Genomic DNA, 16,482 nt, shown 5'->3' with positions numbered 1-16,482 from the left:
GGCCTCTAATAATTAGGATTGAAAGATTTATCATATAACTTATGAAGCTGTTATAAATGTTTTAAATCCATATGAATGTGATACTTAATGTTTATAAATGTTTACAAATAGGCCTAATGAAATAGTAATTAATAGTAAGTAGGCTGTGTAACCTAGGCCTACATTGTTTATATATAGTTTAATGCTTATTTATTCATGAAATATATAAAGTTCTTATTCGCAAGTTGAATAGTGGTATTACGGTTGTAGGTCTTCCTTTCTTGGATGAAATAGCCTAATTATTGGGATGCATTTAAAACTGTGGCCATTAAAGTTAGCTAAAAAGCCTACATTTGTCTAAATTATTAAGGCAAAGTGCTAGCTTACTTGAGCTATAATTATTTCATTAACTGTTTTATGTACTGATTATTCAATACAAGATGCAAGGTAATGTTCATAATGTCTTTACTTCAGCATGCTTACAGCTTCATTCAGTGCATACAGTGGTTTTTCCTGTAAAAGTTGTACGTTGTACTGCAGCACACCTTGGGGGCTGCCGCAGAATTCTATGGAGTGTTATTTAAGTGTCAGCCATAGTTTCCATTAATACATTAATGCCATTTACAAGCATTTTGCTACACCTGCAATAACATCTGCTAATCACGTGTATGTAACCAATAAACATTTTATTTAATGCTAGTTAGTGCTAGTTTGACCACCAGAGGGCATATTTGAGAAGCATTTGACTTTTTTAAATATTGGCTGCACTAGAGAATAAGAAATGTAGCTTAATTAATTTGATTAATATGGTGTTTCTATTCCAAGAAAAATGTAATGAAAACCTCAGGGTTTTTCTTAAGAAAATATGGCGCTGTACAACATGACCGGTAGGGAGTAGGCTACAGTACTAAAAGCTAAATAATCCTAACATTTCCACACCCTAATTGTTGTCTAACCAATACCCAAATGATTTATCAAGACTAGTCCCCATGCTTGTCTCAGCAGCATGAAACAGAGCTGAAATAGTTGACCACACGCGGGTAGGCTATTGCTTCAAATCCTATTGCTTCCATCTTCAATAAGCTTTTAATGCCACAATGTCACAATTGAACACACACAATTCTTAAAACTCTGAGAAGGGTAATAGGAGGTGATCTGCACTGCATATTAAACTGCCATTCTTATTGTTATATTCCACGCGTTACTGTGTGTGTTCTATCCTCTCTCGCTCCCACGCACATGCTGTCTTGACCTCTGAATGCTATGAAAAGCCAACTGGCATTTACTCCAGACCGGTTGCACCCTCTATAACCACTGTTTATATTATTTGACCCTGCTGGCCATCATTTTTTACATTGTATTCAATTTCCAGTGAGACTATTCAAGCCATCGATTCACTGATGGTTGAAGATGATGGGCGATCGGCAAATTCAGTCTGGAATCTGCTGGCATCACAGCACAATGTCGCTCTAATCACAGTCAGAAGACAGTTGAAGAAACTTGAGTAGACTTATGAAAAGACTCTGTAAGACATACATGTGAAATGGCACCGGAGTAGAAGGTACACGTGTTACGTGCCCCCAACCGATTGTGTTTTTTTGTTTGTTTATCTGCGTTGTTTTGTAACTTAGATTTTTTTACTATTTTGTGCATAATGTTGCCGCTACCATCTCTTATGACCGAAAATAACTTCTAGACATCAGGACTGCGATTACTCACCACGGACTAGCAGAATCATTTTTCTTCTTTCACGACTCTGACGAGCCCGAGCCGAAGGATATACTGCTCCCTCGGGAACAGGCCCCGTCCCCAGTGATCTGCGTTTAGAGGAGGCGGAGAAAGAGAGGCCGGAGAGCGGGCTGCCTTCTGAGGAGTAGGAGGCGATCAAATAAACCCCCACTCCCCTAAATTCTGCTTGCAAACATGCAATCTTTGGACAATAAATGGATGAGTTATTGGGAAGATTAAACTACCAACGGGATATTAAAAACTGTAACATCTTATGCTTCACGGAGTCGTGGCTGAACGACGACAATATCAACATACAGCTGGCTGGTTATACGATGTACCGGCAGGATAGAATAGCGGCGTCTGGTAAGACAAGGGGCAGCGGTCTATGTATTTTTGTAAACAGCTGGTGCACGATATCTAAGGAAGTCTCGAGCTACTGCTTGCTTGAGGTAGAGTTTCTCATGATAAGCTGCAGACCACATTACCTACCGAGAGAGTTTTCATCGATATTGTTTGTAGCTGTTTACGTGCCACCACAGTCAGAGGCTGGCACTAAAATAGCATTGAATGAGCTGTATTCCGCCATAAGCAAACAAGAAAATGCTCACCCAGAGGCGGCGCTCCTAGTAGCCGGGGACTTTAATGCAGGGAAACTTAAATCCGTTATACCAAATTCCTATCAGCATGTTAAATATGCAACCAGAGGGAAAATAACTCTGGACCACCTATACTCCACACACAGAGATGCATGCAAAGCTTTCCCTCGCCCTCCATTTGGCAAATCTGACCATAATTCTATCCTCCTGATTCCTGCTTACAAGCAAAAATCAATAAAAGAAGTGGTCAGATGAAGCAGATGCTAAACTACAGGACTGTTTTGCTATCACAGACTGGAATATGTTCCGGGATTCCTCCAATGGCATTGAGGAGTACACCACATCTGTCATTGGCTTCATCAATAAGTGCATCGATGACGTCGTCCCCACAGTGACTGTATGTACATACCCCAACCAGAAGCCATGGATTACAGGCAGCATCCGCACTGAGCTAAAGGCTAGAGCTGCTGCTTTCAAGGAGCGGGACTCTAACCCAGAAGCTTATAAGAAATCCCGCTATGCCCGCCGACGAACCATCAAACAGGCAAAGCATCAATACAGGACTAAGATCGAGTCTACACCGGTTCTGACGCTCGTCGGATGTGGCAGGGCATGCAAACCATTACAGACTACAAAGGGAAGCACAGCCGAGAGCTGCCCAGTGACACGAACCTACCGGACGAGCTAAAATACTTCTATGCGCGCGTTGAGGCAAATAAACACTGAAACATGCATGAGAGCACCAGCTGTACCGGAAGACTGTGTGATCGCGCTCTCCTCAGCCGACGTAAGTAAGACCTTTAGACAGGTCAACATTCACAAGGCCACAGGGCCAGACGGATTACCAGGACTTGTACTGCAAGCATGCGTTGACCAACTAGCAAGTGTCTTCACTGACATTTTCAATCTCTCCCTGTCCGTGTCTGTAATACCAACATGTTTTAAGCAGAACACCATTGTACCTGTGCCCAAGAACACCAAGGTAACCTGCCTAAATGATTACTGCCCCGTAGCACTCACGTCTGTAGACATTTAGTGCTTTGAAAGGCTGGTCATGGCTCACAACACCATTATCCCAGAAACCCTAGACACACTCTAATTTGAATACTGCCCCAACAGATCCACAGATGATGCAATCTCTATTGCACTCCACACTGCCCTTTCCCACCTGGACAAAATAAACACCTATGTGAGAATGCTATTCATTGACTACAGCTCAGCGTTCAACACTATAGTGCCCTCAAAGCTAAACACCTCCCTCTGCAACTGGATCCTGAACATCCTGACGGGCCGCCACCAAGTGGTAAGGGTATGTAACAACACATCTGCCATGCTGATCCTCAACACAGGGGACCCTCAGGGGTGTGTGCTCTGTCCCCTCCTGTACTCCCGGTTCACTCATGACTGCACGGCCAGGCACAACTGCAACACCATCATTAAGTTTGCCGAGGACACAACAGTGGTAGGCCAACGACCTGGCCGTGTGGTGCCAGAACAACAACCTATCCCTTAATCAATCCCATATACTATGTTATTACAAAAAAGGTTTTAAATTCTCTGGTAATACCAATAAGGAATACTATCAAATGCTTCTCAAAGATGCCCTCTGGTGGTCAAACTAGCAATAAAACGGCTGACAATTAAATGACGCGACACAGAATGCTGCGGCAGCACCTAAGGTATGCCGCAGTATAACGCAACTTTAAAGGAGGAACCACTGTATATGTCTTAAGCTAAAGTGTACTGTTAGCTAGCTAACGTTAACTGGCTGGCTCCCTAGCGGACGTTATTATTAGTTTCCCAGAGCTGTTTGCTTTTCTAGTCAGAGCCTAGTCAGAGCCACCATTAGCTCTGACAAATTGAAAATCCTAGTCATTGGCGACTCCATTACCCGCAGTATTAGACTTAAAAAGAATCATCCAGCAATTATACACTGTTTACCAGGGGGCAGGACTACCGACGTTAAGGCAAATCTGAAGATGGTGCTGGCTAAGGCTAAAACTGGCGAGTGTAGAGAGTATAGGGATATTGTTATCCACGTCGGCACCAACGATGTTAGGATGAAACCAAGGAGGTCACCAAGCGCAACATAACTTCAGCGTGTAAATCAGCTAGAAAGATGTGTCTGTATCGTGTAATTGTCTCTGGCCACCTCCCAGTTAGGGGGAGTGATGAGTTTTACAGCAGAGTCTCACAACTCAATGACTGGTTAAACTTTTTCTGGCTCTCTTTCTGGGACTCACCCACAAACAGGACTAAGCCTGGCCTGTTGTGGAGTGACGGACTCCATCCTATCTGGAGGGGTGCTCTCATCTTATCTATGAACATAGACAGGGCTCTAATTCCTTTAGCTCCGCAATGAGATAGGGTGCAGGCCAGGCAGCAGGCTGTTAGCCAGCCTGCCAGCTTTGTGGAGTCTGCCACTAGCACAGTTAGTGTACGTAGTCAGCTCAGCTATCCCCATTGAGACTGTGTCTGTGTCTCGATCTAGGTTGGGCAAAACTAAACATGGCGGTGTTCGCTTTAGCAATCTCACTGGAATAAAGACCTCCATTCCTGTCATTATTGAAAGAGATTGTGATATCTCACATCTCAAAATAGGGCTACTTAATGTTACATCCTTCACTTCCAAGGCAGTTATAGTCAATTAACTAATCACTGATCATAATCTTGATGTGATTGGCCTGACTGAAATATGGCTTAAGCCTGATGAATTTACTGTGTTAAATAAGGCCTCTCCTGGTTACACTAGTGACCATATCCCCCGCGTATCCCGCAAAGGCGGAGGTATTGCTAACATTTACGATAGGAAATTTCAATTTCCATAAATAAATATTGTGGATCTTAATGTTTTTCCTCATAATCCTGGACTATTGGACCACCATTTTATTATGTTTGCAATCACAACAAATAATCTTCTCAGACCCCAATCAAGGACCATCAAAAACCATGCTATAAATTCTCGGACAACCCAAAGATTCCTAGATGCCCTTCCAGACTCCCTCCACCTACCCAAGGACGTCAGAGTACAACAATTTGGTTAACCACCTGAGGAAATAAATGTAACTTTGCGTAATACCCTAGATGCAGTCGCACCCCTAAAAACAAAAAACATTTGTCAAAAGAAACTAGCTCCCTGTTATACAGAAACTACCCGAGCCCTGAAGCAAGCTTCCAGAAAATGTGTCTTCCGATTAGCTTGGAAAGACAGTACCGTGCAGTATCGAAGAGCCCTCACTGCTGCTCGATCATCCTATTTTTCCAACTTAATTGAGGAGAATAAGAACAATCCCAAATTTATTTTTGATACTGTCGCAAAACTAACTAAAAAGAAGCATTCCCCGAGAGAGGATGGCTTTCACTTCAGCAATGATAAATTTATGAACTTCTTTGACGAAAAGATCATGATCATTAGAAAGCAAATTACAGACTCCTATTTAAATCTGCGTATTTCTCCAAACTTAGTTGTCCTGAGTCTACACAACACTGCCAGAACCTAGGATCAAGGGAGACACTCAAATGTGTAATAATAAATTATATCTCTTGACACATTGCATACTGGACCCTATTCCCAACTAAACTACTGGAAGAGCTGCTTCCTGTGCTTGGCCCTCCTATGTTGAACATAAAAAACACCTCCCTATCCACCGGATGTGTACCAAACTCAATAAAAGTGGCAGTAATAAAGCCTCTCTTGAAAAAGCCAAACCTTGACCCAGAAAATATTAAAAAAACTATTGGCCTATATCGAATCTCCCATTCCTCTCAAAAATTGTAGAAAAAGTTGTTGAGCAGCAACTCACTGCCTTCCTGAAGACAATGTATACAAAATGCTTCAGTCTGGTTTTAGACCCCATCATAGCACTAAGACTGTACTCGTGAAGGTGGTAAATTACCTTTTAATGGCGGCAGACCAAGGCTCTGCATCTTTCCTCGTGCTCCTAGATCTTAGTGCTGCTTTTGATACCGTCGATCACCACATTATTTTGGAGAGATTGGAATCCCAAATTGGTCTACATGGACAAGTTCTGGCCTGGTTTAGATCTTATCTGTTGGAAAGATATCAGTTTGTCTCTGTGGATGGTTTGCCCTCTGACAAATCAACTGTAAATCTTGGTGTTCCTCAAGGTTCCGTTTTGCTATGTGGACGATACACAGCTGTACATTTCGATGAAACATGGTGAAGCCCCAAAATAGCCCTCCCTGGCAGCCTGTTTTTCAGACATAAGGAAGTGGATGGCGGCAAATGTTTTACTTTTAAACTCAGACAAAACAGAGATGTTAGTTCTAGGTCCCAAGAAACAAAGAGATCTTCTGTTGGATCTGACAATTAATCTTGATGGTTGTACAGTTGTCTCAAATAAAACTGTGAAGGACCTCGGCGTTACTCTGGACCCCGATCTCTCTTTTGACGAACATATCAAGACTGTTTCAAGGACAGCTACGTAACATTGCAAAAACAGAAACTTTCTGTAAAATAATTATGCAGACAAATGTATCCATGCCTTTGTCACTTCTAGATTAGACTACTGCAATGCTCTACTTTCCAGCTACCCGGATAAAGCGCTAAATAAACTTCAGGTAGTGCTAAACACGGCTGCTAGAATCTTGACTAGAACCAAAACAATTCATCATATTACTCCAGTGCTAGCCTCTCTACACTGGCTTCCTGTTAAGGCTAGGGCTGATTTCAAGGTTTTACTGCTAACCTACAAAGCATTACATGGGCTTGCTCCTACCTTTCTTCCCGATTTGGTCCTGCCGTACATACCTACACGTACGCGGTCACAAGACGCAGGCCTCATTGTTGTCCCTAGAATTTCTAAGCAAACAGCTGGAGGCAGGGCTTTCTTCTATAGAGCTCAATTTTTATGGAATTTTCTGCCTATCCATGTGAGAGATGCAGACTCGGTCTCGACCTTTAAGTCTTTATTGAAGACTCATCTCTTCAGTAGGTCCTATGATCGAGTGTAGTCTGACCCAGGGGTGTAAAGGTGAACGGAAAGGCACTGGAGCGACGAACTGCCCTTGCTGTCTCTGCCTGGCCGGTGCCCCTCTCTCCACTGGGATTCTCTGCCTCAAACCCTATTACGGGGGCTGAGTCACTGGCTTACTGGTGCTCTTCCATGCCTTCCCTAGGAGGGGTGTGTCACTTGAGTGGGTTGAGTCACTGACGTGATCTTCCTGTCCGGGTTCGTGCCGTGGGTGAGATCTTCGTGGGCTATACTTGGCCTTGTCTCAGGCTAGTAAGTTGGTGGTTTGAAGATATCCCTCTAGTGGTGTGTGGGCTGTGCATTGGCAAAGTGGGTGGGGTTATATCTGTGCCTGGTTGGCCCTGTCCGGGGTATTGTCAGATGGGGCCACAGTGTCTCCCGACCCCTCCTGTCTCAGCCTCCAGTATTGATGATGTAATAGTTTGTGTCGGGGGGCTAGGATCAGTCTGTTATATCTGGAGTATTTCTCCTGTCTTATCCGGTGTCCTGTGTGAATTTAAGCATGCTCCCTCTAACTCGCTCTTCCTCTCTTTTCTCTCGGAGGACCTGAGCCCTAGGACCACCATGCCTCAGGACTACATGGCCTGATGACTCCTTGCTTTCCCCAGTTCACCTGGTCATGCTGCTGCTCCAGTTTCAACTGTTCTGCCTGCGGCTATGGAACCTGTTCACCGGACGTGCTACCTTGTCCCGGGCCTGCTGTTTTTGACTCTCTGTCTCTACCTCTGAATGATCGGCTATGAAAAGCCAACTGACATTTACTCCTGAGGTGTTGACCTGTTGCACCCTCTACAACCACTGTGATTATTATTATTTGACCCTGCTGGTCATCTATGAACGTTTGAACATCTTGGCCATATACTGTTATAATCTCCACCCAGCACAGCCAGAAGAGGACTGGCCACCCATCAGAGCCTGGTTCCTCTCTAGGTTTCTTCCTAAGTTCCTGCCTTTCTAGGGAGTTTTTCCTAGCCACAGTGCTTCTACATCTGCATTGCTTGCTGCTTGGGTTTTAGGCTGAGTTTCTGTATAGCACTTTGTGACATCGGCTGATGTAAAAAGGGCTACAAATAAATTTGATTGAATGTTAGGCATTGTTGGCACTTTGTTCATTGTTGTTTAACGAGCTAACGTTAGCTGGCTGACTCGTTAGCTAACATTACGTGACGTGTGTACAACACCCGTTGAATATGGCCGGTGTCAGTAAATGTCTGCAAAAAAGCTTAATGAAATTGTTGCCAGCAGAGCTGGTTAGGGTGTTTTCATGTTATCCAAAGGTAAACAAATCATCGGCCAGAGCGTCAAGTGTGTGCTCCGAGAGGGAAACGAGATGGGTGGGGTGAGGGTGTGAACGATGCTGAATGGGTGTAGACAAGGAAGAGCTCTCCACTAGATACGAAAACATTCAAAGGCGATTTTCTCAAAAGTGACTTCACAAGTTGATCAACTTTCAAAGCAGAATGACTTTCCCATTGTTCCTCAAATGCAGTGTATGATATACCATTTTATAGCTCTGAGTCTCTACTTATATACAACGCAAAAAACATAATTTCCCATTTTCCTACATAAGACATATGTGGTAGTGGTGGAGTAGGGGCCTGAGGGCACATAGTGTGTTGTGAAATCTGTGAATGTATTGTAATGTTTTTAAAATTGTATAAACTTCCTTAATTTTCCTGGACCCCAGGAAGAGTAGCTGCTGCCTTGACTTACGGAGGGAATAACTACACTATTTGTATTCGGCGATTTTCCCAGTCACCTTGCCACTGTTAAATGCGGTAGTTCGCGCTTTCAGTTTTGTGTGAATGCTGCCATCTATCCACAGTTTCTGGTTAGGGTAGATTTTAATAGTCACAGTGGGTAAAACATCTCCTATACACTTTCTGAAAAACTCAGTCACCATATCAGAGTATTCGTCAATGTTATTCAGAGGCTACCCAGAACATATCCTAGTCCGCGTGATCAAAACAATCTTGAAGCGTGGATTCTGACTGGTCAGACCAGCGTTGAATAGTCCTTAGCATGGGTACTTCCTGTTTGAGTTTCTGCCTATAGGAAGGGAGGAGCAAAATAGAGTCATGATCAGATTTGCCAAAGGTGGAGGGCCTTGTAGGCATCCCGGAAGTTGGAGTAGCAGTAGTGAGTGTTTTTGCAGTACTACAGTCAAGATGTTGATAGAACTTCCTATGAATTAGAATAATAAATAAAAGTAACAAGTAATTAAATAGCAGCAGTAAAGTAACAATGGTGAGACTATATACAGGGATAATAATTCTACAACTAAAAGGAATAAGAAAGCTGAAATAGGGCAACCCTGGTATAAACTACAGTGAATATTAAATATTTTAGATGTGTTATGATTAATCATAACAGAACTATTATGAGCCCCGCTACTTGAAAGCGGCAGCTCTAGTCTTTAGCTCAATGCAGATGCTGCCTGTAATCCATGGCTTTTGGTTGGGGTATGTATGTATGGTCACTGTGGGGACGACGTCATCAATGCATTTATTGATGAAGCCAATGACTGATGTGGTGTACTCCTCAATGCCATTGGAGGGATCCTGAAACATATTCCAGTCTGTGCTAGTCACTGGTGCTTCCTGCTTAAATTTTTGCTTGTAAGCATGAATCAAGAGAATAGAATTATGGTCAGATTTGCCAAATGGAGGGCGAGGGAGAGCTTTGTATGCATCTCTGTGTGTGGAGTATAGGTGGTCCAGAGTTATTTTCCCTCTGGTTGCATATTTAACATGCTGATAGAAATTTGGTATAACGGATTTAAGTTTCCCTGCATTAAAGTCCCCGGCTACTAGGAGCGCCGCCTCTGGGTGAGCGTTTTTTTGTTTGCTTATGGCGGAATACAGCTCATTCAATGCTGTCTTAGTGCCAGCCTCTCACTGTGGTGGTATGTAAACAGCTACGAAGAATACAGATGAAAACTCTCTTGGTAGGTAGTGTGGTCTACAGTTTATCATGAGATAATCTACCTCAGGCAAGCAATACCTTGAGACTTCCTAAGATATCGTGCACCAGCTGTTATTTACAAAAATACATAGTCCGCCACCCCTTGTTTTACCAGACACTGCTGTTCTATCCTGCCGGTACATTGTATAACCAGCCAGCTGTTGATATTGTCAACGTTCATTCACGACTCCGTGAAGCATAAGATGTAACAGTTTTTAATATCCCGTTGGTAGTTTCATCTTCCGCGTAACTCGTCGATTTTATTCTCCAAGGATTGCACGTTTGCTAGCAGAATGGAGGGTTTATTTGGGGTTTATTCGATCGCCTATGAATTCATGCAGATCACGGGGATCGGGGCCTGTTCCCGAGGAAGCAGTATATCCTTCGCGTCGGGCTCGTCAGAGTCGTGAAAGGAAAAAAAGGATTCTGCTAGTCCGTGGTGAGTAATCCCAGTCCTGATGTCTAGAAGTTATTTTCGGTCATAAGAGACGGTAGCGGCAACATTATGTACAAAATACGTTTTTCTTTTAAAAGTTAGAAACGAACAAAAAACACAATCGGCTGGGGCATGTAAAACGTCTGCCTTCTTCTCGGGCTCCATCTTACTTGCCTCATGTGTATAACAATATAATTCAGCTCACAATAACCAAATAAACATATTTAATAAAAGCAATCACATTCAACTACATAGAGGTCCTCAATCAATAATGTAAACTGCCTGAGTGGCACCAGCACATCTAACTGCAATGAAACTCTGCAGATTGTTCCACAAATTAGGGGCAAGAAAACAAAACGCAGATTTTATCAAATCTGTGGAGACTGAAGGGATCTCTAGTGTTATCCATTCCTGAGAACGGGTTTGGCAACTCATGATTCTTAACTTTAATGAAGTGAGTTTCTGTAATATCACTTTGTAAATAAATAAAAGAGAATGCAGCTCTTTTCTTACAGACAGAGAGGTCCATCCCACATTGTTATATAGACTACAATGATGAGTCCTAAAATTGTCCCCTGTGATAAAACGCATTGTGGAATAGTAGACTAAGGGTGTCCAAGGATTTCAAAACAGAGGTTGCCGCATGCATGTCAACAATATCACCAGAATCCAATACAAGGAGAAGCGTTGTTTGATCAATCTTTCTCCTATTTTCATGAATTATTTCGATATGAAAAAAACTATCTTGGATCTTAGTCAGAGTTTTCTTATGCGTTACAAAGGACAACTTGTCATCAATTCAGACACCCAAGTACTTATATTGAGAAACAAGCTGAATTTGGGCTCCATTTGTAGCGCAAATATGCAAGTCCTCAGGGTCAACATTTTGTGACCTAGAGAACAGCATGGTTTTACTTGTATTTAGCACTAATTTAAGATCTGTAAGTGATTTTTGAACTGAATCAAAGTCATACTGAAGTTCACGAATGGCCTGTTGCACTGAGGTGGCACAGGAATACAAAACTGTGTCATCTGCATAGAGATGAATGTTACAAGTATTAACACTCTTTCCTCTGTCATTAATATACATCGTGAACAATAATGGACCCAAAATTTAACCCGGAGGAACACTGGTGCAACAGTCAAGTGCGGCTTAGATTTGAATCATTTTCATTTAGATTGTTTAAGGTTGATCATATTACAATGATTCTGAGAGACTAAGATATTATAATATATATTTTTAATGATTACATTTTTATTACCAGGATTTTGGAAATTCTCCCACGACTCCATTTTCATATCAAACCACTGCCTTAGATATATTCTCCAGACTTGCCCAGACGGAATTGTTGATATGCTGTAAATCTTTTATTCTACATAACATTTCATTTGGAAAAATGTAGTACAATGAACAAATATATAAACGCAACATGAAACAATTTCAAAGATTTTACTGAGTTACAGTTCCTATAAGGAAATCAGTCAATTTAAATAAACTCATTAGGCCCTAATCTATGGATATTATATGACTTGGATTGCAGATATGCATCTGTTGGTCACAGATACCTTAAAAAAAAGGTTGGGGCATGGATCAGAAAACTTGGTGTGACCACCATTTCCCTCATGCAGCACGACACACCTCCTTCGATCAGGCTGTGTATTGTGGCCTGCCCATACCATAACCCCACAGCCTCCATGGGGCACTCTCTTCACAACTTTGACATTAACAAACCGCTCGCCCACACGACGCCATATAATGCATATCAGAAGAAACAAACCAAAAAAATAACATACATTTCTTGTGTTTTTGTACATTTTTGTAAACAATATCCTTCTGCCCGGTACAGTTGAAACCGGGATTCATCCATGAAGAGCATACTTCTCCAACGTGCCAGTGGACATCAAAGGTGAGCATTTACCCACTGAAGTCGGTTACGACGCCGAACTGCAGTCAGGTAAAGAACGTGGTGAGGATGACGAGCAAGCAGATGAGCTTCCCTGAGACGGTTTCTAACAGTTTGTGCAGAAATTCTTTGGTTGTCCAGTGGCTGGTCTCAGATGATCCTGCAGGTGAAAAAGCCGGACGTGGAGGTCCTGGCCTGTAGTGGTTACACTTGGTCTGCGTTTGTGAGCCTGGTTGGACATACTGACAAATTCTTTAAAACATCTTATAGTAGAGAAATTAACATTAAATTCAATGGCAACAGGTCTGGTGGACATTCCTGCAGTCAGCATGCCAATTGCATGCTCCCTCAAAACTTGAGACATCTGTGGCATTGCGTTGTGTGACAAAACCGCACATTTTAGTGGCCTTTTATTGTCCCCAGCACAAGGTGCACTTGTGTAATGATCATGCTGTTTAATCAGCTTCTTGATATGCCACACCTGTCAGGTGGATGGATCATCTTGGCAAAGGAAAAATGCTCACTAACAGAGATGTAAACAAATTTGTGCTCAGAATTTCAGAGAAATTAGCTTTTGTGAGTATGGAAAATTGTGGGGATCTTTTATTTCAGCTCTTGAAACATGGGACCAACACTTTACATGTTGCGTTTATAATTTTGTTCAGTGCATTTCACAGATAGAAAGATGAAAAAAGTATTTATCCACAATCTTCTCTGGACATGTCTTTACAAAATGAAACAAAAATATTTAGGCTGACTTCATCCGGTGTTCAGAAAAATGAATTTAATATATTTAATGAGATCGCCTAATTTGCATATTCTAATACAATATTTCAGCAAAATTAGAATTTGCACAATGACCACTTAAATACATTGTTAGTTGTTGGTTGGCTAGCTAGTGAATTTTAGCCATGTTAGCATTGACATGAAATCAGTCAAAATACCTCAAAACAAGATGTGATATCAAGAAAAAGCTGAAATGAGCCTCTTACAATTCCTCACATTGCAGTTTCTTGTCAATCACAACAACACGCTGACCGATGGAAGAGCCCACATCGTTTTTGTGACGTTGTCAGCTAACCTGTAGCTGGTAACGTTACATTGGACTGGACATAAGAGCTGAACAGAGCTGAGACTAAATATATTGCACTCTAGCTATAGAGTGGGTTCACTAGAGTGCAATATATTTAGTCTCAGCTACTTAGCTCTTATAATGTTCAGTCCAATGTAACATTACCTTTGGATTTGTAAGGTAGCTAAGATTATTGTTTGATATGTTGAAATTCAGCTAACAGTTGCATATTTTGGAACAATAGTTATCTAGAGTAAAGTTTTCTGTGTTAATAAATGTATCACTTAGTGTATGTTTTGTCCTCTGGTGCTTTGTTATTCAAAGTTCAAAGTGATCTACAATTATTGCAAAACCATTTCCCACGGGGCTGGGTTTCATCTAGCTCTCAAACTCTAGGCGGCATGCTGCCTTCTCCCTACAGTTTTCTGCTATTAGCGTCAACATGGCTGGCTCATGTGAACTACAATGCCAACGCTGTTTTAACATTTAGAAACTTCAATAATCATCCCTTGTGGCTTTCAAAACATATGGCCCTTATCTTTCATCAGCGAGTAGTGTTGCCACAATACCAGAATTTTGACTTCGATAACCAGGTTTACTATCACAATACTCGATACGATCACGCTACTCGATACCAAAACGATACCACAGCAAAGAAATAAGGTATATTTGCCAAAGTCACGGAATTGCACTTTATCCAGACTTTATCGTTGGGCATATTTTGAGTTCAATATCATTACATTAGCATATTTTGAGTTCAATATCATTACATTAGCATATTGTTTTACATCAACAGAGAGGAAGTGGTTCTACAACAGACCCACGTTTGGAACGTCTGTTTAATAATACGATCATCGAGATATTTTCTCTCAAATCCCCCCGTCCTAATGACCAACCTTCCTGCCCACTGGCACAGGAAGTTGAAATGGAAATGTATTCAACTTCTGGCTTCCCTTGGACTGTTTTTGTGCGACCCAATGCAAAAGTATGTAAACCTGCGTTGCTAAAAGCAGCTAGGTTTCGTCAAGTTTTGAAATTGTCCAAGTAAACAAAACATGTTCACGTGATTAGCCACGTTAAGGCAGAATCAAACTAGATATGTTATTGAAGGATAATCTGCAGTAGGGCCATATGGACGATCGCCCTCCAACACCCACCCTATGACATAGATTGTTGCCATTTTAAATAAAATGAAAATACATTTATGTGACCACACCACAAATCCTTTATTAATCTTGAGGTGTGCCCATTGTATTGCACACAGGTGCTGCTATTGGTACAATGGAATGGCATCGAACCATAAATGAATATGTAAAATCACCCTTATCATAATTCATAACAAGTTAATGAAGCGAAGAAATATGGATAAAAATATATATCATAACTCACTGTATACACAATTAGTCATTCATCTGTGGTGTACTTGGTTGGAATGAAGTCTCACCACTGAGACTGTTGTTATTTACCAGGGTGCATCGCTACATCATGCTGCTAAGGAGCTGAGAGTGAGTGGGAAGGGCCATCTGCACATGAGGGGAGGTTACACGCCTGCAGAGCTTCAAGAGAGCGGGCCCTGCCAGACACAGGACGAGAGAAAGGGACGTGGGAGTGAGCTCAGCTGGAGCCAATGCAGCAGCAGAGTCGACAGCCAGAGATAGTGGAAGGAAGCCTTCCCGTGTTCGTGTTCCCCACAGAGCTCGTCATCTACGCAGATGAGCAGACCTCACACAAGCAGGTGCTCATCCTCTACAATCCCTATGAGTTCGCCCTCAAGTTCAAAGGTTAAAAAAAATAAAACAATTTGGGGTTTCAAGATAAGGTATTTTTTATAAGAACCATTTTAGCCATCAATTAAGGAGTGAAGAGAACCAAATTGATACGGTAGTGTTGATTATACACTGGCTCCCGAGTGGTGCAGTGGTCTAAGGCACTGCATCTCAGTGCAAGAGGCCTCACTACAGTCCCTGGTTTGATTCCAGGCTGTATCACATCCGGCCGTGATTGGGAGTCCCATAGGACAGCACACAAATGGCCAGCGTCAGCCGGGGTAGGCCGTCATTGTAAATAATAATTTGTTCTTAACTGACTTGCCTAGTTATAAGTTTGGACACACCTACTCATTCAATGTTTTTTCTTTATTTTCTATAATAGTGAAGACATCAAAACTATGAAATAACACATGGAATCATGTAGTAACCCAAAACGTGTTAAACAAATCAAAATATCTTTTAGATTTTAAATTCTTCAAAGTAGCCACCCTTTGCCTTGATGACAGCTTTGGACACTCTTGGCATTCTCTCAACCAGCTTCACCTGGAATGCTTTTCCAACAGTCTTGAAGGAGTTCCCATATATGCTGAGCACTTGTTGGCTGCTTTTCCTTCACTCTGCGGTCCAACTCATCCCAAACCATCGCAATTGGTTTCAGGTCGGGTGATTGTGGAGGCCAGATCATCTGATGCAGCCCTCCATCACAACAAATTATAGTCCCACTAAGCGCAAACCAGATGGGATGGCGTATCGCTGCAGAATGCTGGTTAAGTGTGCCTTGAATTCTAAATAAATCACTGACAGTGTCATCAGCAAAGCACCCCCACACCATCACACCTCCTCCTCCATGCTTCATGGTGGGAACCACACATACAGAGAGAATTAGTTCACCTACTCTGCGTCTCACAAAGACATGGCGGTTGTTTCTTGGCCCAGGCAAGTCTCTTCTTATTATTGGTGTCCTTTAGTAGTGGTTTCTTTGCAGCAATTCGATCATGAAGGCCTGATTCACGCAGTCTCCCCTGAACAGTTGATGT

Source organism: Salvelinus alpinus, chromosome 20, assembly GCF_045679555.1.
Source record: "Salvelinus alpinus chromosome 20, SLU_Salpinus.1, whole genome shotgun sequence".
Lineage (NCBI taxonomy): Eukaryota > Metazoa > Chordata > Actinopteri > Salmoniformes > Salmonidae > Salvelinus > Salvelinus alpinus.
The sequence above is the reverse complement of the archived record's forward strand: the minus strand, read 5'-3'. Positions refer to the sequence as shown.